Source organism: Chelonia mydas, chromosome 1 (assembly GCF_015237465.2).
Source record: "Chelonia mydas isolate rCheMyd1 chromosome 1, rCheMyd1.pri.v2, whole genome shotgun sequence".
In the NCBI taxonomy this organism is placed as follows: domain Eukaryota; kingdom Metazoa; phylum Chordata; order Testudines; family Cheloniidae; genus Chelonia; species Chelonia mydas.
In genome coordinates this window covers 96,502,739-96,528,783 of record NC_057849.1, presented here as the reverse complement: position 1 = coordinate 96,528,783, position 26,045 = coordinate 96,502,739, and the positions used below count along the sequence as shown (strand labels likewise).

The 26,045-nt window shown below is 39.4% G+C and overlaps 1 protein-coding gene across 45 annotated transcripts in view; it reads right to left on the bottom strand.

Annotated features, from left to right (window-relative positions):
• MBNL2 (muscleblind like splicing regulator 2) overlaps window positions 1-26,045 on the bottom strand; it is a 181,140-nt gene that overhangs the window by 138,019 nt on the left and 17,076 nt on the right. For 4 of the 45 annotated variants that reach the window (XM_043534750.1, XM_043534787.1, XM_043534815.1 and 1 more), the window contains exon 1: window positions 20,943-21,161. The exons of 37 other annotated variants lie outside the window; for them this stretch is intronic. The gene's annotated coding sequence lies outside the window, so the exon portion shown is untranslated. Of the gene's footprint in view, window positions 1-4,453; window positions 4,466-20,942; window positions 21,172-26,045 lie in introns of those variants that run through there. 4 more of the 45 variants (XM_043534775.1, XM_043534794.1, XM_037895980.2 and 1 more) reach the window with 4 other exon arrangements.

Sequence of the window (26,045 nt, the reverse complement as noted above, 5' to 3'; positions counted from 1 at the left end):
ATATTTTGCAGCACTGATGTCTTTACAAGTATTGTTGCTGAAATGGACTCATACTTGTTCCATTTTAGCTACAATTCAATGCAACACCAGACAATTGTTTTTACTGTTTCCTTCAAATATTTTTTATATTTACAGCAATTTCCCTCATACACCACTATATCTTTTACCCCGTTTCTGATTTTGTATCATTCCTCTTTATCACTTCACCATTTTTTTTTTGTAAGTTAAAGGAAACCTGGCTTTTCAGTCATTATGTGGAGATTTCATCTGTAAAATCCGGCAGAAGAGTTGTGGACAATGGTTAATTATCCTTGCCAGAGATAACTTACCCTTGGGCCTCTATGGACACCAATGCTTTGCTTTTGGCAGACTGCCTTGAGTAACAGGTATTTATAAAATCAAATTCCCAAAGGAAGGTATGTTAGGAGGGCCCACGCATGTCAAATTACAGAAGTTGGTCATTCTGCTATACTAACAACATACTTTATATTTTTCAGGAATGTACGAACATTTCTAGAGAAGTGTTCCTGATCAGCCAGATTCTGGAATATGCTCTGACCCTTTTATACCACCATCCTAGCATAGATGACCTACAGCAGAGGTGAAAGCAGCCCCAAGATGACCCCAACAAAAGCATTTTCCCTGGGCAAGAATGGAACTGGTGCAACAGCTCTATGCTGCCTCCCCAGTTCAGCCCTCACTATAGTGGGTTCTCTAGGGAGGGTTGAGGTATAACTAGAATGCATTGCTCTCTAGCTATTCTTACTCGGAATAATGTCCCCTAGGGAGCTGTTACAAGATGGTACAATGTAGAACAGTCCTTAGATGGCTCTAAGTTTCATCAAGGACCTGCCTCCTGCTCCAATTCTATGCTGAGTGTAGGACTGGAACAATGGAGAATCTAGTCCAATAGATTTGTATGCCAAATGATGTCACCTCCCTAAGAGAGAGTGGGGTAAACTGTGAATTCCATTTTGTGTGGTAACATCCATTTTTAGTTTATGACATTCATTTTGTGTAATGTGCTGAACTCGTCTAATCTTAGCCAATGCAAGGTTATTATGATGTATTCCAGCAGGCTCACCTACCCAGGAAAGGTGATAGATACTTCACTGAAAGATGATCCCAGGGAAGCCATCAAGCCAACAATCTAGGGCCACTGACTCTGTCAATCAACTACTGGCCCATCCCATGGAACAATGGACTCTCTCCCCAGAGCCTGGGGCAGGAGGAAGAGACCAGCATATCAGTGGAGCACATAGCAAAAAGGGACAGACTATATTTAACAATGAGTTGCTTCTCTGTGAAGGGGGCCATTCACCACCACATACAAGAAGACCGGGCTGGAGAGAGAGATGGCAGAATGGCCTCTGCCTAGCCTGAAACACTAACAAGACCTGAGACGTACATAAGGGATGAGATCAAGTTAGCAGAGGGTGCATCTCAGGACTTTTGTTCTTTTGCAAAGTTACATAACTCTCTAGTATTTTTAAGAGTAAAATTACTGTGGTTAATTCCTTTACTAAGCCTGTGTTTCCTGCTTGCCTCTCATGTTGTCCCAAAAGGTGTCAGACTAGAAGTTGGAGCACCCACAGCTAGATGGAACCCTGAAGGCCTGTGTGTAAGCAATAGGGGATGGGGGGTCTGAGGAAGCTGGATTTCAGAGTCCTAAATCCTGAGGAAGGGCTCAGACAAGAGGTCTGAACCTTTGAGTCTGGACACCTAGAGTTAGCAACAGGGACTAGACTCAGTCCAGACCCTGCTGGTTTAGAAGCACATGGGATCCAGCAGCTGGGTCCACTTACATCATAGACTGGTGACCTTCTGGAAGGCGGACTGGGCCAAGTTATATCATCCCCTTCTTGCTTTTGGTTATGAGGAATAATTTTTGTTTTAATTAGAAAAAACTAATCAATAGATTCTCCAGCCCCTCACCCTGCCTCTTTGCAAGACCATATAAAGCACACATGCAACTCTCCAATTTGTCCATTCACACGGATGCAGAACAGATGAGCTGGTGTTGATTCAAACCCCAAAATGGGATCTATACCAGTCAATCTTCCTATTCATCATCATGATTTCAAGGCAAATCCTAGAGGGATATAGCTTCCATTTATATCAAGCTCCACCCAGATCTTTCTCCTAGCTGGATGATCTACCTATGTCCTTCACTGGCAATCACATCACTGAAGCTTTTGGCAACCAACTGATCACTGACCAACTCCCTAGTAAACATGGCTTGTAATTCGCTAGTCTTCCATCCTAATAATACATCTGTACCAAGAAAGCTGTCAAAACAAAACCAGCACAATGGAGATGGTTGCTGGGTTCAGCCACAAAATACTGGATCTTAAAAATGTAGGGCTGCCAGGGGTCTCAAGAGGTCATCTAGTCCATCCCCCTGTGCTTAGGCAGGCATCAGTATTACTAGACTATCTCTGACAGGTGTCTGTCTAAGCTGTTCTTAAAAACCTCCAACAACAAGGATTCCACAACATCCCTTGGTAACATGTTCCTGTGCTTGACCATCCTTACAGTTAAGCTTTTCATAATATTCAACTAAAGCTCCTTGACTGTAAACTAAACTGATTACATCTACCAATGGTAGGGCAAGAAGTAGAAAAAAATTGATAACATCTTTAAAATAATCTTTTACATATTTGAAAACCTATATTCCCCCTCTGCCATCTCTTTTCTAAATTTAATGTGTCCAGTTCTTTCCATCTTTCCTCGTATATCATGTTTTCTAAATCACTTGTAATTTTTGTTTCTGTCCTCTGGACTCGCTCCAATTTGTTCACATCTTTCTTGAAGTGTAGTGCCCAAAACTGCTCATTTCTGATCTTGTCGTGCACTTAATATGGAACAGTTGATGGTGACCACAAAAACTGAATTCTCCACTCTTCAGCCTCTCTCAGTGCGCACATTTCACCGTCACACAATAAAGTTGGCATAACACCATGGTTCACAACTTTCTTGGTGAGTTATCACAGATGTGTAACACAAGTCCCATGCTCTCCCCCTCAGATCACTACAGATGACCCCCCAGACAAAGATGGAAGTAGATTTTCTTACTTCAGGTTCCAGGACCTGTTAACCCTGGGAACAGATGCTGTCACTCTGATAATTTGGGGAATCTGTCTGTACAGTTGGTGAACTCTGTCCATGTTCTGTGTTTATGAACTCTGTATCTCTCTTTACCAGACTGCAGCCTTTTTTTTGACTGTGTGGTTCTCGATCTTCTTTATTGTCCTGTTACCATGTTGGACCAGAATTGGAAAAGTGAGTGGCAAAACAGGGTTATTGACTTAAGCACCTGACTACTGAAAGGTAATCAGTCTAGACAAAAGACTGACTCCCAGCCAGGAGAACTGGTCTGTCAGGGGAGAGGTCACCTAGCAACAAAGTCACCGGGTAGGACTCTGTGGTCACCTGTTCAGGTGAAACAGGGAGTTATCCAGCAGAGGGTCTGGACGGTCACAAAGGGCAGAAGCTTCTCTGTTTGCTTTCCCTCTTTGACCATTTTGCACCAGTTTAAGAGGGAAGCTGCTGCTAGAGCCAGATGAGGCAAAAGAGGCAGGGGAGTGGAGACCCTGCCTACCTGAACACAGATGATCCCCCCCAAGGAAAGGGCGAACTAGAGTAAGGGAAATGTGTGTAGCGTTTACTATGTTTGTACAGATCTCTGTAAGTCTCACATGATTAAGTAAAGAGCAATAATGTGCTAGAATACTGAGTTAAATAAAGTTACATGCTACACTTATCACTTGGTCCCTTGAAGAGTTAACCCAGATGGCTCACACCTTCGGGGGATGTTCTCTGAGAAAGTGTGTTTAAGCTACTGGGTGGCTGGGAGGGTCAGCACTGGTCCTGGAGGCCAAAGGCAGGTAGGCTCTGGGGCTCCATTTCTGTGAAAGAGCAGCAGACTGACAGTTGATGCCCAGGAAATGTGCCAGAGATGCCAATAGAGGAAAAAAATGCTACAGCCCGCTGAGACCTTGAGATCCAGAGGTTTGGATTCCACCACAGTAATCTGGTAGCATTTAGTCAAATCCCATTTCACAGATAGCCATCTATCTGAAGCTCAGAGAGAAAATGCTTCCCTTCAACAACTATGCAAGACAGAGATTTTGGCCAAGTTATAAATGTGCTACTGCAGTCCCTGCAGATGATAACTTCTATAGTCATTTAGTGCACATTTAGTTCTCTCAGATTTTTAGGTAATGAACCTTTTATCGTGATGTGGAACACCACTACTGAACTTATCGCATGTTTGAACTGATACAAGGCGGCACAGGAGATGGCTCATTTCTTACTTGTTCATTTGATTTTTCAAATACATCTGTGCCAGTCTAGACAGGTCACCTTTGTTTTGTTGTGTTGGAGGAGTTGGGGCTGTATGGAAATTCTGTTTCAATCCCCTTTTTCTTTTCAGAAAAGTAATTTTTTGTACTTCTGACAGTGTCATTAATCACAATGGGAGCAGAGGACACTTAGTAGTTTGCACAATTAAACCCTAACAATTTATTCAGTTTATAGTAACGATGTCAAAATAGCACAGATTTTATTTTCTGTCCCCATTTGCAAGATCCTAGGCATGTATTCAGGGCTGCTAGCCCGTCCCTCCACTCATGCTACCACGGCTACCATCTATTTTTAACACGCTAACTCCAACAGAGCTAGCACAGATCTACGACTACAGAATTACACTACCAGCTCGAAGTGTAGACATAGCCTCCGATGGTAGAAGAGGACTTGCAGAAACAAAATTAAAAACAGGCAAGATATTGCCCTTTTAGATTTCAAAACAAAAATGATACTGTAAAAGTGATTAATGTACTAAATCTTCAATTTTATTTTTGTTAGAGTAAAATATTGAGAGAGAATAGACTCAGAAAACAAAAAAAACTGAAATGAAGTACATTAAGACTATTTTGGTCATGGAATTTTTAAATATTTTACAAGCTCTTAAATCAGGTGTGATGCTCCTTCAAGTCAACAGGCTTTCAAGCCACATAACATTTTAAATAAATAGAAATCCTTTCCCACCTGACATCCACTGAGTTAAACCATAGGGAATGGAGACAATGAGTACATATCTTTTCCTCTCTAGCTTTTTTCATTACCCTTTTCACATAGTGACTAGAGCTGGTCAAAACTCAAGGCCATCTGTTCCTCAGGAAGTATCGACATTTTGAAATTTCCTTTCATCCTGAATCAGAATGAAGAGTCAATTTTGAAATCTCAGAAGCATTTTATTTTGGACATATCAAAACTTCCTTATTGATTCAGTTTGTTTTGTCTTCATTGTTTTGACTTATATATTATAATATAAATAGGACTTCTATATTATAAATTATAAATGTCAAAATGAACCACTTCAATCTTATCAAAACAAAGTACTCCAATGAGTTTTTGGCAAAAGTTTTGACAAAACTGATACATTCCTGAAAAATGTTTCGATTTTCCAGCAACAAATTTTTGACCAACTCTAATAATGATCATAGAGATTCAACTCTGCTTCTGCAGATAAGGGCACAGCTGACCCCTTTAGGAGTTTATGCATGAGTCCGACACCAAAAATGCTGAACTAGCAAATCAAAAGATGGCTTTGGGCAAGCAGAGTTGCCAGTCATATTTTAATATAAAATCAGAATTTAAAAAAATAGGAGAATACTTACAGTTGTGTTGTTTACTTAAAGAAAAACTAAACTTGCTTACTGCTTTAGTCCTACATAGGTCCCTAATCTATATTATATTAAAATTTATATTGGACAATTCTTATTTACCTCTCCTAATTCCTGTACTAAACTCTAATCTAAAAACTAAATTTGACCACGCACAAATCTCACCGTGACGCACCACACACTATTTTTAAGGCAAAGTATTAAGCTGTTCCGAGCGCTTCTTTCCTCCAAACAGGTTTTGTGCTTCAAGGTCTTATTTCTTTCAGGCAGATGCATTGTATGGTAAAATTCATGTCTAAAAATGAATACTAAAAAAGTCAATCAGGGATAATATGTTCTGTCAATTTTTAAATATCAGAAAGCGAAGAGATGTGACTGCTGTGATTATGCTTAAGTATGGTTCTACCCTGAAAAGTGACTTAGCCAAAATGGTATTGTGGGTTTTTGTATTAATTGTATCTCACTGATTTACATATAAAATTTGTTTAGTTTGCAAGTAAAAAGATTATATTTTTTCTACCTGCCAGCCCCCCACCCCACACACACAGAGCAATCTCAGTCAACCTGGGTTCTTTCCACTTCACACATCATTCCCAGGATTAAAGTTTCTGCAGGCCAAATTATGCCCATGTTTACAATATAAGGTTCTAACAGAAAAACCTACTTTATTACCCTCACCACCATGATGAGCAGTTTCTAGAAATCCCAAAGACTCATTTAAAAGCCTTTATATTCATCAAGTAATCCATCTGCTCAAGGCTTCAGACAGCAGTAAAGATGGTACCAGTTGAGGGCAACGGGACATAACTGCCTATCCAGGCTACTCTAAAAAGTCATTCTACTCTGAAAAGTTGGGGGCCAACAGAGTCAGACACTTAGGCTTGCACAGTACAGAAAAACCAAACAGGGGAAGTACCAGTGGTAAAGCTGCATCTGACAGTATCGGCCTGGAACAATGTTTCTCTTTGCCCTCTTTGTCACGTCTGGACAGTACCGAAGCTCGGTAGGAGCTATGTTTGCTCTTGGAAAAGCTCTGCGACTTTCTAGTTCTACCAGCACTGCAGGAGTCCTTAGCCTCTCTGGTACCGAGCCAAGAGGTCATTCTGAGACAGTCAACTAACTGGGAAACAGGTTATTTAGGAAGGGAGTCAAAGCCGGGTGGATTTGATTTAAATCAAATTGATTTAAATTATGATTTAAACCACTAGTCAGGAAGACTCGATTTAATCATGGATTTTTACATAAAAGTGCATTCTTGTTGGTTGTTATAACCTTAATACATATTCTTCACAGCTCAGAGATAGATGTGGGTTTTATTTTTAGAAGGTACACACTACACATTTTTAAAGTGATTTATTTTGAAAACTTTTCAGATTAGTTTTACAGCTCTATCAGAAAATGAATGATTGTTTGGTTATTTCATTTACCAAAGGTAAGTGAAGCAGATATTTATGAAGTCATTGGGAGGTGAACTATCTCCAATCCAACAGGTTAATCATTAGTATTTGGAGGATTTTCTTGCCATGCTAGATTAGGAGGAGAACATCACCAGAAAGACATTTGAATTGTTTTATTTAACTAAAACAACGTTATGTATTCTGGATTTTTTTCTTCAACAGCAAACATGATATTTTAACAAAACACGCATATGAATTTTTGAATTTAAACGTTCAAGTTTTTTAAAATCAGGTTTTTATTAAAATTGTTTTTAACTAAAATAGTTAAATGATTTTTTTTCAAAAGAAACAAAAAATAAATTGACTATGTCAGCCAGGTCAACATGGGAAACTTAAAATATTGGCTTCTGCAGCTAACTCAGTCATTGTCACCCTCATTTTCCTGTTTGTTCATAACCTGAAAGGAAAAAAGGGGAAAAAAAAAAAAAGCGCTTTCCTGCTTTTTCAGGTCCCAAACGATTTCTCAGTTTGGAATGAATTAGTCCAGAGGAAGAAAATATTCTTTCTACACCGGCAGAAGAAGCTACTGCTGTTCAAAGTGAGATTATCACTTCAACAGTCTCTGAATTCAAGTGCTAAAGTGACTTCCACTAGTTCACTGGTGTGACTTTCTTTAAAACACCATCAGCAAACATATTTCTTGAATGGTTCTTATTCCCAAACCGGGTAACTTTTAAAATAACCAGATGTCCCGATTTTATAGGGACAGCCCTGATATTTGGGGCTTTGTCTTATATAGGAGCCTATTACCCCCAAACCCCATCCCAATTTTTCACACTTGCTGTCTGGTCACCCTAGTTTCTTTTATGGCCTGTTGCTATCACAGGCTTTCCCTTCTAGTGAGAGAATGGTATGGTAGATCTCAAATCAATGAAGGCTACACTTAGAAAGACCTCAAGGCTTCTGGAATATGCTGCTCAAACAGTTTCACTTTTGTTTCTACTGCCTGTCCCTCCCTTCTCACATTTATCTCCAGACTTCTTCTCCTCGTCCAGATCTATTCCACCCCCAATAATCTCCATTCATTGAACTTTTTGAAACTTTGCACTTTTAGAGAGAAGTAAGGGATTGACTCTGTGTACACAAATTTGCAGAGGGACAATAGGGTTGAGGTCTGTTATTTGTCACCTCTATATATTATGTATTTGTTTTAAAACATTTTTGCTGTTAACAAGCATGTTGTCTCTGGAGACACAAATCCACAGTTTGAGAACTGCAAAACTAAGCATCTCTGATGGTATCTTCTAGACTGAGCACTGAGTCCCACTGGGTAGATAGAAAGATTACCTAAATCTACACAAAAGCCCCTGGAACCCCATAAGATTGGGTCCCCAATCCATGAACTATTGGAACTCATTTACAAAACTTTTCTTAACCATTACATGAAGATATTGTTTCATACTATAGAATTAAAATTTATAATCCCTATTCCAGGATAAGATATCTTTGAGCTATAATGTATCTTAATTATGATTATCTTTAGATAGGTTTTTTCCTCAAAAAGCATTTTATCAATAAAATCCAATTTAAATTAAAAAATCTGATTTTTTTTTTAAATCATTGATTTTTATCCACCCTGGTCAGAACTCCTCTTCCTGGGACCCTTTGAGGACATCTCTGGAATCCTCCTCTTTCTAGGATAGAGCTAAGCCAAGGTCAAAGGGGCACTGGATCTGCCTAGAGACTGGTATATGGGGGGAGTTTCTCCTGAACTGGCTCAGAAGCAGGGCAAAGGGAATGCAACTTAATCTCCTGGTTCTTCTTCACACTGGATTTAAGGGCTAGACAAATGTTACACTTCTGGGGGATGTACGACTCTCCAAGGCAGCAAACTCACTTTGAGTGGCCATTCCAATTAGGACAAGTGAGGCAATGTTTGAACCCCAGTGAGACGAGCATGTCCTTACAATGAAGGCAAGCCTCCCTGGTGATAGAACAGCATTAGGGACACTAGTTGAAGAATTATTGTTTTGGAGGATATACAGTGCAATGGGAATGGGGTTTAGCTTCAGTTGAGGGTGGAAGCCATACATTTCCCTAACCCATCCCCCTTCCTCTCTCTTCTCCCTCCCCCCTCCATCATGTGCAATCCAATATGGATTCCAAGTAGGGAAAAAACCTTTTAAGTGTGCAACTGGTGGTTCATTTTTTATCTTTGCACTTACTATTAAAAAATGATTCAGGATTACAGGCTTAGCAAGCATGAGCACATGTGTCTGTGTATAGTGCTGTCTTCATACCTCTGTCACACCAGTAGTATGACAGACTTATACTGTTGCTAGCATTAAACCATTGTCCTAGACAGTATGGATTACACATCTCAATGGTTGTATTCAGTAGAAAAGTCCTTTGTGGACCACAGTGCTTGGTTCTCTGGTTTTGCCTGTTCATGACATGTTGTCTGGGTTGGTGGGTGGGAATTTGCTCAGCTGTTGGCAAGCCTTTGCACCCTAGTTCAGCATCCTGTTAAAGTTCAATTTTCCTCCAGTCCTAACAGGTGATGCTTTAGAATGGTAGCAGGTGATGCTTTAGAGAAACACGATATGGTCTGTGAGATTCCTCAGTACGGAAAATTTCCAACAGCTACCTCGATAGCTTCCCAGCCCTCTCCATTCTTATATAAGCTGTTCCGTCACCAGGTGACAAAAATAAACCAAAAACAAAACAAAAAAGCAAATGTCCTTTTCACAGATAGATGGGATTTCACCAGTAGCCTGGAAAAAGCTACTCCTTCTCCCACTCGGGGATTTGTAGAACAGGAATACCTATACCATTTGAAACTGACAACAGGACTCTAATTGGATTGCCCTAGTCCCCCATGAGAGTTCTACCAACTCTCCCCTCCACACATACTTTTTAAAAAAAATTCAATCTGAAATTCTTACTATGGTGTGTCTTTGGTCAAGGTATGTTGCTGGACATAGCTTCTGAATAGGGCAAGGTATAAATACAGAATGAAAACACATCACTTTGACAAAAGTATCAATCTGTTGCCTTGTCCTGATGCAGAATGTAAAGTCGAAAACTCTTTTTCCTTGCCATGAAAAAAATACATTCATGATCTTGGCAAAGATTTCTCCCTCAGCTGCACCAACACAGCCACTCTGGAATCTTGGAGGCAGGACCCTGAACCAGTATGGGGAAGAGAGGCCCAGAGATGACAGGTTATACGACATGGCATACAAGTCTCAAACACCTGGAGTACCAGGAAGGAGGGGAGGAGCAGGATAGGAAAGGAGAGGACAGAATGGTTGCCAATTTCCTCAAACATGACCAAAGGAACAGGGATCAGGCTGGGGCACTGTTAAAACAGCTGATCTCTCTGACAGCCACCACGTCCCTGTACCAATTCCAGTGACCATGGGATTCTCTTCCATGTTACCATATCCTACAGCCAATGCAGTCACTAAAAACTCAGGGGCTGGGTGGGCTATTAACAAGTCTGTGAACTGGAACGATCTGATATACCCTGTGCACTACAGCCCTGTAAAGTAGCATACAAAAGTCAACACATTCAACCAGGAGGAGGAAGAACAGGTGGCACAGTTCTGACATCCAGTCCACTACCAGCGAGACTGTGGAGCTTGGCCTTCAGTTAACTGGCACTGTTTTGAACACAGTTATACTTTATTTCACTTGGCACACTTGTAAATAGTTATTGTGGACAGGCAGCTGGTATGCCTGCAATGGTTTTCTGGATATTTTAATACCTTTGGTTTTGTTAATAAATTAGTCTGGTTGTACAATACTTTGTTGCATGAGTGCTTGGAAAAAGAAGGGAAAAATCAGGAAATTGTATTCAAAGCTTTTAATACAAGTTTAAAACTCTTATAATCACATAAAACCAACAACTCAGAAGTTACCAAACATATTGATATATATACTTAATACACAGCATTACAGTCCCCCATGATAGCATCGCATTTCCATATCCACTGCACCTGGCAATACAAGGATGTGGGTGCACAAGGCATCCCTTATTTCCCTTGCTCTCCTGGACCCAGTCCCAACAATGACAGATGCACTTACTGGTGGCCTGTATCAGGACTGCAAACCAGCAGTGTTTTGAACCCACTCCACATAAGAACTCTCACAATTAGCCTCACAGACACTGTACAGGACACAGCATACCGTACAGCACTGGCCACACTGGCATCCAAATGAGTTGGCATATAGTGCCATTTTGTCTTCAGCCAATCAAATGTGCACTCCACAACGACTCAGTGTGTAATTAAACCTTCTGCCAGATGCTCTGAGATCTGGGTACAGTTTCATGACCCACAGCAGTAGAGGGTAGATAGGGACCCCTAAAACAACAGTGAGTACAGACACACTGATAGCCATACCATGTAGCGGTAATACAGTCCCTGCTTGTCCACGCATGTAAATATCACATCTTCTCAGCACTCTGCCATCATGCATCTTGCCAGTCCATCCCATGTTGGTGTTTATGAACCTGTCTGTAGTTGACCAATGCCTACAGAACAACTGACAACATCAGCTTTTTGCAGCTGATGTATTCCTCTCCTCCTTGAGGCAGGCCAAAGCACGAACATGAGAGTGCCATCAATAGCCCCAGTTCAGCTTCTCTCAAAGCCAGCTATTATTTCAGGCACATTGGCTGTGTCCATCACCTATGGATAGACCTCCACCACTATAGTACTGGGAGCAGACTTGCCAACACCAAACTGGTTTGTGACAGACCTGTAATAGTCAGTGGTAGCCAGCTTCCAGATAGCAACAGCAACCTACTTTGGCACTGGTATAGAACCATAGAAATGGAGAGCAGGAAGGGACTTTAAGAAGTCTTCAAGTCCAGCTACCTGTGCGGTGGCAGGTCCAAGTAAACCTAAACCATCCCTGACAAGTGTTTGTCTAAATAGGTTTTTTAAAGCCTTCAGTGACGGGGATTCCACAACCTCCCTTGGGGTTCTAAATCTCCCTTGCTGCAGATTAAGCCCATTACTTCTTGTGCTACCTTCAGTGGACAGAGAGAACAATTAACCAGAGCACTCTTTATAGCAGCCCTCAACACATTTGGAGACTATTATCAGGTCCCCCCTCAGTTTTCATTTCTCATGAATAAACATGCCCAGTGATATCAGCATTTCTCACATCTGCATCACACTGCTGACTCATTCAGCTGCTGATCCACTATCAACCTCAGATCCTTTATAGCAGTAATACCACCTAGCCAGTTATCCCCTATTTTGTAGCTGTGAGTTTGATTTTTCCTTTCTAAGTGAAGTATTTTGCACTTGTCTTTATTGAATTTCATCTTGTTGAATTCAGACCAATTCTCCAATTTGTCAAGGTCATTTTGAATTCTAACCCTATCCTTCAAAGTGCTTGCAACTCCTCCCATCTTGGTGTCATCTGCAAATGTTATAAGCATGCTCTCCACTCCGTTATCCAAGTCATAAATGAAAATAGTGAATATCATCAGACCCAGGACTGACCCCTGGCAGGATATTCCACCCCCTCCAATTTTACAGCAGACTGCTGATAACTACTCTTTGAGTATGGCCTTTCAACCAGTTGTGCACTCACTTGATAGTAATTTCATCTAGACCACATTTCCCTAGTTTGCTTATGAGAATGTCATGTGAGACTATCGAAAGCCTTACTAAAATCAAGATATATCACATCTACAGCTTCCTCTCAACCAATAGGCCAGTAACCCTGTCAAAGATGAAAATTAGGTTGGTTTGGCATGATTTGTTCTTACATGTTATCCCTATTTTGTGTGTCCTGGGGCCAGAGGATCGGACGGAGAGGGGTGAATTCCTCACAGAACTCCATGAAGGTCTACTTCCTCATGCAGAAGCTCTGGACCATTGCTGTTCATCCCAGGTCTCCATGACAACTTATTCCCACCATGTTGTTCTAGTTATTTTGCACCAGAAATGTAAGTCTGCACACAGGGAATCCACAGCAAAGGCAGCTAGAGTTGTGAGTAGGCTGTCATGAATATACTTCCCCTCTGAGACCCACTGCTGTCTTCCAAGAGTCAAAAACTGCTGCTGAAATGTCAGCCACTGTCCTGTAGAAAATCTACCGTGCCTCAAACAGTTCAGTCACAAGCAGGAACAGCTCATCCAATAGTGCTGGATTCATGCCAAGGCCCAAGATGGAGCACGATGAGCCTAAATTTGTTAAAGCGGCAGAGAGTTTTGTGGCACCTTATAGACTAACAGACGTATTGGAGCATGAGCTTTCGTGGGTAAATACCCACTTCGTCGGATGCAAGATTTGTTAAATCACTAACAGATAAATTTGTTAGTGGGCTAAAACCACTTTCCATGCAGAGGCCCAACAAGTTCTCCTCCAACACCACTGTAAAACAATTCCTAGAGTGGCTCCAGCAACCCTAGGATATGCCGCCAGAATCCTATCCCCAAACCCATGTAACTGCAGAACCTGCATGGCCTTGGTAAACAGGTAAGGATAGTGTGAGGCTGGCACTATAGACATTCAGAGTTGTGGTTGGCAAGCATATGCCTGCATGCACATGAGTCAGGACATGGGTATACACTGCAGTGTTGACATACCCTTTAAGATGTATGCTGTTGCTCCTTGCCTCTTTAGGATTGATTATGCCCAATATTAAGCTGCCTGCTTGACTTGATGGTGGTGTTGCCACTTCAAACTGGGGCTACTGTGGACACTCACTGCACAGTCAGAGTAGTGAGCATTATATCAGGTTTTTGGTTTGTTTTTTTAAATGCTGGCTACCCAGATTCTGCAGCATAGACACAGCCCTTTCAGAGGCTTCCCACTGCCGGCACAGAACGGAGCCACCCTGGCAATGAAAGTGTTCTGCAATGAACAGTCTGGGTTCAGAAAGTGCCAAGTAGCAGCACAGGGACCTTAAAAACACAAAAAGAACTGGAAAAATTAAATGTGAACTGAAATACCTTTTTAATTTGAAGTAGCATACAGCCCTGGGAGACAGTAGCACACATTGCTTCTAGAACAAAACTCCATGCATGCTCAGCGCATCCATTAGAAAAGCAGTACTGCAGCACAGCCATTCCACACAAAACCACCTCCTTACTCCCTTGCATGCACATTTCCTGCCCTTTCATGTAAAGACCTCTTGAGTCTGCCCAATAGTGCTGTGGTTGTGACCACACTAGTTGATACTGCAGTTCTGTACCCTGCTAATCCAGCAAATAATTTGTTTTCTATTTTATTTGAGGAAATGGGGTGTGGATGTCACCCCAACCTAACTAGGATGACCAGATGTCCCTATTTTATAGGGACAGTCCCGATATTTGGGGGGTTTTCTTATATAGGCACCTATTACCCCCCCATCCCGCCCTAATTTTTCACACTTGCTGTCTGGCCACCGTAAACCTAACCCACAGACACACACATTTGAGGCACAGCATGGAGGTCTTGCCCTGATGACTGGAGACTGGGGGATGTCCCCAACCTCATTCATGGGAAGAGGACTATGGACAAGTAGGCTGGCTAGGATAGAAGCAATAGGATCACCATCCTCACAGCCCTTACTGAACACTGTGAAAGCTAGCAATGAGTGCTGCTGTCAAAGAAATCCCAGGATAATTCTTTCAACTTTTCACATAAATAAAATACAAACTAGTGTTGAAGTCCTAAATCATTAACAGAACACACGTATACACTTAAGTTACAAAAGGGGGCAGGGACTGACAGTCAGAGAATCCAGAAATGCAGAGTTACAAGCCGTTTGTTTACGAACTATGGCACTTAGTGTTAAATATTTATATATTTGTTATAAACAGCTAATAATAATGCTATAAACTATTTAAGTTATATGACAATCACAAAGCATTAAAAACTAAGCTTGCTTGTCCCACTGACCCTTCACAGAGCAGCTACCTCCAGATCTGCCATATCGTCCTCACTTCAGCCTCAGGAGAGCTCTCTAATAGAGATCTGCTGGAAAGTTTAAACCAGAAAACAAATAAAATGAACTCCACTTTGGAAAGCAAATTCTGATAATAAAGTGGAAGCCACCAGGAAGCCATCACTTAAGCTCTCGACAGCTGACAAACTGCAGAGCCCAGAAAACTGTATTCGACAAGTACAAAAAAAGAGAGACAAAATAACAGAGACTCAGAAAATAAGACACTTGTGAAAAAAAGACTGTGGGCCCCTCAGCATATACAATAACTCATGAAGTAAGTACCTGAAAAATCTCAAAACCCTCAGAATCCCAGAGGGAAATATTTTGCACACCTAGGAAGAAACACTGGAGAAAATAAAATCCATTCTTTGCTGGGTCTAGATATTCAGGATGATCTTGTATACTGTCTGTTAATAGTAGTAATCAGAATCTACAAAAAATAAAAATAAATTTGCTACCCAAAGTTCTGTAATTGCCATTCTCACTGAATCCTGAAAGATGGAGAGAAGCCTAGCTGCATCCTGTAAAACTTTTTAAAGAGAGTAAACTCTTTAATTTTTTCCAGATACCGTTCCTGTAACAGAAATACTGACTACAGTATATGTCATAAATATAAAGGGAAGGGTAAACACCTTTAAATCCCTCCTGGCCAGAGGAAAAATCCTTTCACCTGTAAAGCGTTAAGAAGCTAAGATAACCTCGCTGGCACCTGACCAAAATGACAAATGAGGAGACAAGATACTTTCAAAGCTGGAGAGGGGAAACAAAAGGTTCTCTCTGTGTTTTTTTTTGCCGGGACCAGAGCAGGAATGCAGGTCAGAACTCCTGTAAAAAGTCAGTAAGCAATCTAGTTAGATATGCGTTAGATTCTGTTTTGTTTAAATGGCTGATAAAATAAGTTGTGCTGAATGGAATGTATATTCCTGTTTTTGTGTCTTTTTGTAACTTAAGGTTTAGCCTAGAGGGATTCTCTATGTTTTGAATCTGATTACCCTGTAAGGTATTTACCATCCTGATTTTACAGAGGTGATTCTTTTACTTTTTTTTTTTTTTAATTAAAATTCTTCTTTTAAGAACCTGATTGCTTTTTCATTGTTCTTAAGATCCAAGGGTTTGGGTCCGTGTTCACCTATGCAAATTGGTGAGGATTTTTATCAAGCCTTCCCCAGGAAAGGGGGTGTAAGGCTTGCGGGGATAGTTGGGGGGAAAGACGTTTCCAAGCGGGCTCTCTCCCTGTTATATTTGTTAGACGCTTGGTGGTGGCAGCAAAAAAGTCCAGGGACAAAAGGTAAAATAGTTTGTACCTTGGGAAAGTTTTAACCTAAGCTGGTAAAAATAAGCTTAGGGGGTTTTTCATGTAGGTCCCCACATCTGTACCCTAGAGTACAGAGTGGGGACGGAACCTTGACGGTATAGAAAGTTTAATTAACATATAGACCTCTGCATCTATCTTGTCTCCATTTATGAGCAACGTAATATATAACAAGCCCTTTCTCTTTCAGGATGTGTCTTCCACACAGATATGTCTAAAAATTATGGATGAAAAAAGGAAACTAACACAGAATCTGATGAGGAACCATCTGTCCCTATATCCTACTCTGCTTTCTGTGTAGGAACTACACTGCTATAACTTTTCTGTCTTCTTTCCTATTTGACATAAACACATCTTGCTTCCCCTCACTTATTTACAATTACTCATTCAAACAGTGGACAGACTATTCCCTTACTTCCTACTTCCTTGCTGAATGCTGTTACTTTTTTGGATGCTTAATTTATTGTTCCAGGATGTAGGTAAGTAAAGACTGAGATGTACTTCTGGAAGTATTACCTCATTTGAATTTTGCAGTGTCATGCATATCTACTTTCTTGTTACAGAAGAAACAGTAGAAAGTAGAGGGTATATCTGAAATTAATTGCCAGCTTTATATTTCAAAATAATAAGAATAAAGAGAGATACATTTAAAAACAAAACTATCTGATTGTTTTCCTTTTATCTCTAGGACTGGAGCTCAGCTGTTTTTCTCCTCTAACAGTTGATGATATCACAAACATACCAGGCCCTGTGTAATCTGGGAAAAGATGGATCCACATGTACAGGAAGCACACCTGATTTCTGCACAGCACTACGCTATTGCTGCAGCATGCTGAAATTTCTACAGAAGCTTTAATATAAAACACAGCATTTTATTGAATTGAATATGAAAAATAATATGGGCACAGTATTCCTTGTGTTGGTTATTTTTATTTTAAATGTAATCTAATTTTGGGATTTTATTTCAATTTTACACTGCCCTAAAGTTTTCATTTTTTAGTGTGCCATGAAATTGTGCACTGACAGCACAAGCATAGAACTGCATTGTAGGGACATGCTGTCAAAGGGAGAGTTGGAGGTTGTGACAGTTGGATTTGAGGTAGCCCGCATTATGTCTACACCACGCACCTTACAATGTGCCATTGCAGCTGCGCCATTGTAAAGGGTGCTGTGTAGCCGCTCTTTATCGCCAGTAGAGAGTCTTCTTACGACAAAATAAAACCACCCTGAATGAGGGGCGGTAGCTTCATCAGTGGGAACATGGCTTCCGCCAATGAAGCACTGAATCAAGCTTTTCGTCGTTAAAACTTTTGCTGTTCTTGTGTTTTTTCAGATTAATGTTTCTACTAAAATGATCAGCAGTTAAATAATTAACTGGGCAGATTTTTTAAATTAGGTTTCAGGGTTGGTACTTCCCTTTAAGGTGAATGGCAGCAATTTATTTCTCTAAGGCTATTATTTCACACTGTTTGCAGACAAGTCAGCACTGCATTGGTTCACACTTGGAAGGTTAGTTTCACAACCATAAGGACTAGAAATTATATTTTTAAATGAAAACTTATATTGTACAGCCAAATCCTGTGGCAAGGAATGGATTCTGCACAAATTTTGCAATTAATTCTGGGTTTCTGAGTCACAAGGAAACCTTTCCAAAACATGGGGCTTCTTCTTTTCAGGATAATTCAAGAATCCTAAGCACAGACCCTGGAAAGTAAGAGCAAATGACTTCAAAAATGTATCATTTGAGTTTACATATATATTTAGATAATGGATTTAGGAAATTAAAACTATTTTTGTATTTATTCATCAGGAATACACTTCACCTTTAAGAGCCCTACTTAAGTCTGTGAATACTGTAAAAAAATTGTGGTCAGAAGCAGAGCTTTTCACAAATAACCTGGAACTCAGCTCAGATTATTCCTGAAATACTTAGGAGCTACACACCAGAACATTCAGTTGGAGATATGATGGGCTAATCAGGCTTGTATATCTAACAGTGCATACAACATTATCTGCTACTTTTATTGTGAGATACTCTTATTAACAAGAGGCATATATACTATATGTATCCTAAAACTAAGTTCCCTAAAAATTAATAATTTGATTTTCAATCAAAACAAACACTGCATAAGCTCACACAAGAGTAGTCATCCATAAGTAAATACAACTTTACATTACTGAAAAAAACTTGACTAAACTTGGTTTCACCATAGCAATGGTAAATAAAAAAAGTGACTACATACTATTTCTAAGGGCCAGATTTTGCCATCCTTACCCATACCAAATAATAAGTTACTACACAAGTAGTCCCACTAAAATTTATGGGGCTACTCATGGAGAAATGTGCTACTAAACACGAGTAAGGCTATTAGAATCTAGCCCCAAATAAATTTAATATCAAGTATTTACATGTTCATTATAAATAATTTCAAATTTTTTCTCCCGGCTATACCATAATACTAAAAGCCCACCTAAAAGTATAACAGGTCCGTTTTGTGTGGGAAGGACCTAAAAGGGAAGGTTCGTGCATGTATCCTTGAGGAGAATTGTTTGTTTTTTTAAACACACACAAAAGCAAACTCTTTATGTGAAGAAAAATCCTGTTTGTGAAGCTTAAATTATATTTTGTAGTTTAGAAGAGATGGAACTATTTATTTAATTTTTCATAGATAGTTTTCCTCTAGGTTGTTTGATGCATACTCCATGTATGTACACAAAAATACTACATTTAAAATTTAGGCAGCAATTGGAAATATTGTTGACATAAAGCCAATCAGTGACATTAGCAGACGCCTTAATGACTCTCTATCCTTTTATATTTAATAATACAGTTGTTAAAATTATTTAACGAAACATTGTTACATTAACTCAGATGCGTTAAGCATATAAAAGTTACAAGTTTAGAACATAAGACAATCCAAAACTAGTGTCAACTGCTTTACCCAGCATTTAGTCGGGTATTTTCAGACATGAACCAACTCTGGCCCACCAAAAAAAAAAGAAAAGTATAAGTGGATCATGAAGAATTGGGAGAGGACATCAGAAGTTTTGAGCTAGTGTCATGTACTTCTCCTTTAAGGTACAAATGGTAGGTCTATAAGAATCTATACAATGTTGCCCTTTAAAAATAGTTTAAACTATTACTAGTGCAATTATTCAAAACCTCTTCTGAAAATTACACTATTGCTAATGTTTATAGGCAGTAAGAATGTTTTTAAATTAGTTTTCTTCTTTAAACACATTGATATTTACTGTTCATCAACTCAATCTTAATTATTCCACATCTGTGGGTAACAGTGCTTTGAGTAGTAATGCTTAGATAATACAATAACGGGCATAAAAATAAGAGAAATTCTCACTGCTTTACCTAAAGTCATTAAAATTATTTTTTTGCTTGTTCTTTTAAAATTATACTACATTTGTATACACAGTAAATGCTGCAGTACTGCTATGTTATTGAAGATCGAGTTTTAATTCCTGTTACTATCTATGGGTTTGATCATGGGAGGTACTGAGTAACATCAGCACCCACTGAAGTCAAAGAGGCTTTGCACCTCACAGGAGTAGACTCTATATTTGCATACCTTTCTTGCAATGTTCTAGTAAAATTTACTATAAACTCTTGATTTCATGGTCTAACAATATGGTACAAACTCCGCGTTCCATGTAAAATGTAACAGACTTCTGTCCCAAATACCTCCTTTCCTTCTCATTGTCAAGAACATTTAACATAAATCTTCTCCATTGCTTCCTCCTGCTAGTTCTCAGCAAGAAAGTTGATATTGTTCAGCATAGTGAAAGCACTGCTTTAAAAGCCAGTCTGCTCATTAAATTATTCTGCTGGCTGTGTGTTCTCATTAAAAATGTATAAAGATCAGATAATTGCAGTAAGTATTGTTAACCTTGATTTTCCTGTTTTAGATCAAGGTTCTACTTTTAAACCTAAAACAAAGACCTGGAAATGGCAGGGAAAATGTTCAACTAAACAACAACAACATCTCAAACTCTTTAGAAGCTTGCCTTAAGAACACAGGGAATCACTGTGTATTGAAAAAATACTTATAGTCCTTCATACAAGTCATAGTGGAATGAAGTATCAATCTCATTGTAAAGCTGTTTCCAATCTTACAGACAATCATATTTTTAGTTCAGACCTTATACTGGCAGTTGCTTAGAAGAGACATGTTCCAATTCCATCTGAATCTTCAAACATATGTATTGTAAACTTTATTGATTTTTAGGTTAACCAATTGCTTTTATCAAAACAAGCAACGACTAACAGATGAAAACCCAGCTAAGAATCCAATTAGGCTAACAGTATTTTTTGAAACATACCAACCCATTTCCTTTTTCAAATGGTGTTATTTTGAATGAAACATACATATACTTGTGTTCTATTTCTCAAGAGAACAATTTACATTTGAAAATTTAATTCACTCATACAAGATCATATAAAATTCACATTTCACCTCCAAGGACTATATATGCCTGGAGAAACCTTGTTTCCTTGACTCCCCCAAGCAACACATATGGTATGCAGCATACTGCAGCAAACTCTTTAAACATTCAATAAAAGACAATGATCCTCTTACCTTGTTTAGCTCTGTCTATTCGACACATTTACAATGTGAACGGAAATGTATATGATATGATCAAATGGCCACATCTTTTCCATTACACTATGCTGATGAGTAGTTTTCATGTAAAATAATTATCACCCTATTTTTTTGTACTCTGAAAGCCTTATGCCTTATCTGGGAATTTTCTCTCAGATGATGAAGCAAAGACACAGCCTGAACTCTGTTGCTGAAAGACTGCAGCCCTTCCTTCTAGCAAATCCCTCCCAGCATATGGTACCCAATCACACACAAGTTCGTCAGTTCTACTGGTCTTAAACTGGTTGTAATAGGATGATTGACAAGGCAACACAGCACTTCTAAAGTGTAAAAACAAATGCATCCATACTGATGAACAAGAAATTTCCCTCTCACAGGAAAGCAGTGTTACCAAGGAGATAAAGTGACACCTATATGAAACAAACCACCACCACCATACCTGCAGTCAACATTTGCTATGGTATGGTTTGAAAAAGCTTGTATTAACACGAAAATGTATTATAGAAAATAAACAGAATTGTATAAGTGAAGCAATGATTCATCTGTTTTGTTACTGAGATTTATTCATGCACTGTATTCCAAATAATTTAGCCTTCAAGTTTTTTTTTTAAAAATACAACCAAAAAACATCTGTGCTGAAACATAAATATGTTTACATCTCAATACTATATAACTTTACTGTTTGTGATATATATATGGTATCTTTCACAAGATATCAGACTTTTGTGTACAGTTATGGAACACTTACAATAAAAATGCAATCAATAATATATTATCATTTTAATATACTTGGCAGGCATAAGGTCAGGGTCAGCAGTCCCCGAACTATGTTCAGTTTGATTAGAATTCAAGTGCTGCCCATTTGTAGTGAGGTTCAAGCATGTCATTTATAAAGACTCTTATAAGATAGCAATCATCTTAAGTCAAAATTTTAACACTTTGATTGCTGGACCTTCTAATGAAGCAATAGAGGTGCTAAATCATGTACCAGCTTCCTCACTTTGAAACACAAATGCTGCTAGAATGCCATTACGTTCTACTGCAACAGAAAACAGCAGCAAAAGAGGACAGTGAATGAAGGGTTCTGTTTTAAAATAAGGAACATGAACTTTCAATTCAATAAAAAGCTAAACGTGAAAATATAAGAATTCTACAGTAGTGCTGCACTATAGACAAAAGTGTATCCATTTTAGAAAAATACATTAAGCCAAATATATATAAAACTGTATAAAAAGACTAAATATACGAATAGACTAGGCAAAAAACAAAGCTCTCGTTCATTTAAAAGTTGCAACCCAAGGCCCCTTTGTTTATTATTGACTGTTTTGCATATCTGAAATGAAGCATTTCTAAAATCCATTCTTCTTCTATCCCTACAGTTAAAACTTTCTTCAGGCCTCATCACCTCTCCTCTTAATTACTGCAATCTTCTCCTTTCTGCCCTTCATAAAATGCAAATTGCCCTACCCTTGCCCATCAAAGCTGCTGTGACTATCTTCTTTGCCCACCAATCTGACCACAACTCCACCCCTTCTTCCCTTTGTATCCCTACACTGGCTTCCCCTCCACAAGTGCATCAAGTCCAAACTTCTTATCCCAGCCTTCTGGCATATCTCTGCTCCCTTTCCTATCTGTCCACCCTGGCCTCTTTTCTGAAACTGCCCTTACATTCTATCAAAGATGAAAGCTTTAAAGTCCTATTTATTCTCTTTCCCCATATGCATCTCCCCATGTTCTTTCACAATAACCCCTGCAACAAGCACATCCTTCCCAAACTGGTTCACAGGCCATATATTCTCTCCACATCTAGGTACCTCCTTGAGACCCACCTCTGCAACCAGTTGAATCCAACAAGTTTGTGGAGTTACTGGAGATAGCCTATGTTATAGGTGGAGCTAGCAGCACCGCCTATTACATGAACATGTTTTCAGATTCTTGTAACAGTGCCAAACTTTAATCAGTCGGGCTGAACTTCTCCATCCTGAGCATCTGCCTCAGATTGCAGTGGGTTGGTTCCACCTCATTTGTTCGGTTTCGTTTGTTTGCTTTTTGAGATGTTTCAGCCAAAATGGGTCAGTTATTTCTAAGAACAAGCTTAGGAGAACACATGTTTTGCCATGTTAAAAAAATCCTTATAGCCATTTTTTTGAGGTCTAGCACCCCTATACTCTGGACAAGGACCTTTAAATTTGGCAGGCAACTGGCCTTTGTACCAAGGATGTATCTTTTGCTGTTCCAAAGAACACCTGCCCAAATTTGGCCAAGTTATAGACCTTTGGACAAATTCAGTTTTCACAGGTCAGAGCTTCCCTGCTAAAATCTCCAAAGATTCCATCCATGCTGAGCATGCTCCTTCTCCTGTATGTGACTGTACTGCACACATGCCATCTCCATAGCTCAATTCAGCATGTTCCAGTCTGGGGATACAGGTGCTCAGAACTTTCTCTGCAATTGCTCTTCAGGGCTAGGGTGAAGAGACTCTCTTCTGTATTCTCATTGACTCTCCCGCTGGCACCTAGGCAATGTGAAGGAGGAAGGTGCCTGTGAATACTGAGGGAACAAGAGCCAAAGCAGATTTGGTGGAGTGAAGGAGTTAAGTGGGCCAAGCAGCCATGGGCAGGGTGGGGGAGAGGGAGACTGAGGACTGGGAAAAGAAAGATGGAGGGGAAGAACTGAGATACTGCAGGGGCGGGGGGCTCTGTGCCACTGTAGCTCTTGTAGTGTAGACACTTGCTACAGCAGTGAGAGGGGCTTTTCCTTTACTGTAGTAAATCCACCCCTTCAAGAAGCAATAAGGAAGTCAATCTAGTGGTGTTTACACCAGGTCTCATGCTGACTTGACTGTGTCTCTGTGAGGTGTAATTCACATCCCTGAATGATGTAGCTAAGTTGATCTAAGTTATAGAAGCAGACCAGGCCTCAATTTAAATCAAGAGTTACATATGTTCCTCTGACAGCTCTCAGGCACATGAATAAAATACGGAATTGTTTTGCACTCTTATTCTCTGGTAACACTTCTGTTAAAGGTACTATAAAGCTCCTGATATAATATTATCTAGGGCTAAGAGTCATTTGTTTTTAGGTACCTATGTTGCATGCATATACTATGGCAATTGCACGCCTACCTGACCATGCATTTTACTATGTTCTGTAGTGGCTTTTAAGTGCCCAAGACTACTTTGTGTCAGTAGGGGACTTTTTCCTCTAAAATTTCCCCACTGCTACTACTAAAGGAGCATCTCATCCTTGGAAGCAATGGTGGGAGCGTGGACATAGACAGGACTCCAGGCTGCTGCTGGCATTTTAAACCCAGTGTTACCTAAGTTTACTTTATGCAGGTATGCACAACACAGTGGCCACCAGGTCCTTGTTTATGTAAGCTCTAACTGTAACACCGGAGGAGTTGAACTGCTAGTAGTAATAGTTTAAAAATGTAGGAAGAGTTTTTTAATATAGATAAGGTCCCAAGTCAGACAGTGGTCTGGGGGAATGACCATCTAATTGAAGAGACACTGTCACATCTTACTTGGACAAAAACTTAGGTTTTATACAACTTTTTTTCTTAATTCCAGCTGAAGTCTCCTTGTTAACAAAAGATTTCCTCTACAGTGTTTATCATCCAAACATGGCAATATTTGTCCTGCAGGAGAGCCAGTGAAACAGACTACTTTATTTCCATTATGAGAGATTCTCCATGCTGAAAGATAATGCAAAACGTGAAGAGACATCACAGTGAAAAACAAACTTGTGTTCTGAAGTTTCACTTAATAACTGAAATTATAATAATGTTGATAAGAACACCTATATTTTTAAAATATGGGATTAGATTCTTAGCTGATGTAAATTGGTATAGTTCCACTATCAATTTACACCAGGTTGGGATCTGGCCCCATATTTTTGAAATATAGATTTTTGTCCATTTACTTCAGCTGAGAATCTTGCTCATGATTATTAAACTGTGAGTGTTCCTTTAAGTATAGAAATGCATATTCAACATAACTGACTAAAACTTAGTCATTGTATTTGCGCACACTCTCTTATCTTCCAAGCTGCTCAACAACTCTCTGGTTTGCTACAAAATTAATTGTAAAAGGAGAATTTTTGCAGGCCAACTAATTTCTTATTGAAGCAGTTAATGTAAGATAGATAATATATAACAAACCCTTTAAAATAACGAATGTCGGGACTATTAATAGATTTATATGAGATCTGTGATTTGGAGAACAATTCTTGTTTTCTTTGAGACAACTGAAAATGCTGTTTATAATTCAATAAAACATCAGTCTGAAAATCAATCCTCAAGATTTATTAAAATTGAGAACAAACATGAATTGTATTTCTTTATCCATTTCAGAACAGAGCCTTCCAACTATAGTCCTGTTTCCTTTAGTGCCATGCCATCTAATTAAATGTGAAACAAAAATTCTTAGCTAGCTTCAGCTGTTGCACATTATGCAGCAACACAGTTTTATGACTCACAATGAATCACACAAAAGTACAAATACTACTTAAGACAGCCATGTAAACAGTAAGTCAGTGAGCCAGGGCTTGACAAATGCATTTACCAATGGTAAGTACAAAAGTTCCCTCATTAGCTGGCACATTATCCCAATGTTTGTATTGTACTCTGCACAATGAGGAACAATCTGGTTGAGGACTATGAGTGCTAATCTTAACACAAATAATGCACAACCAAAACTTTCTTAAAAATAAACAAAAAAAACCCATGTTTGTAGCCTGTAAGGTTGTGAAGAAAACCTTTCAAATGTGAACTGAATGTAAATTAATCAATGCAGCACTTGTCTACAGAGAGAGTTTAGTCCACACTAATTTGAGTTAGTGCGGATTGAAAATGCCTGCATACACACAATGCAAACCCTTAAAGTGCACTAACTCCCGACTCGGTGCAAATTCTGGAGTCTTCTTTCAAACTATACTAAATTTGATGTGAATTGAGTTAGTGCACACTTACTTTTCATGTGCACATAATGCTTCTTCCTCACGACTTTGGCAGTACTCCAACTGCTTTCCTACACTGCTTTTGTGGCTGTCCGTGACTGACTTGTTTATCTGTGTAGC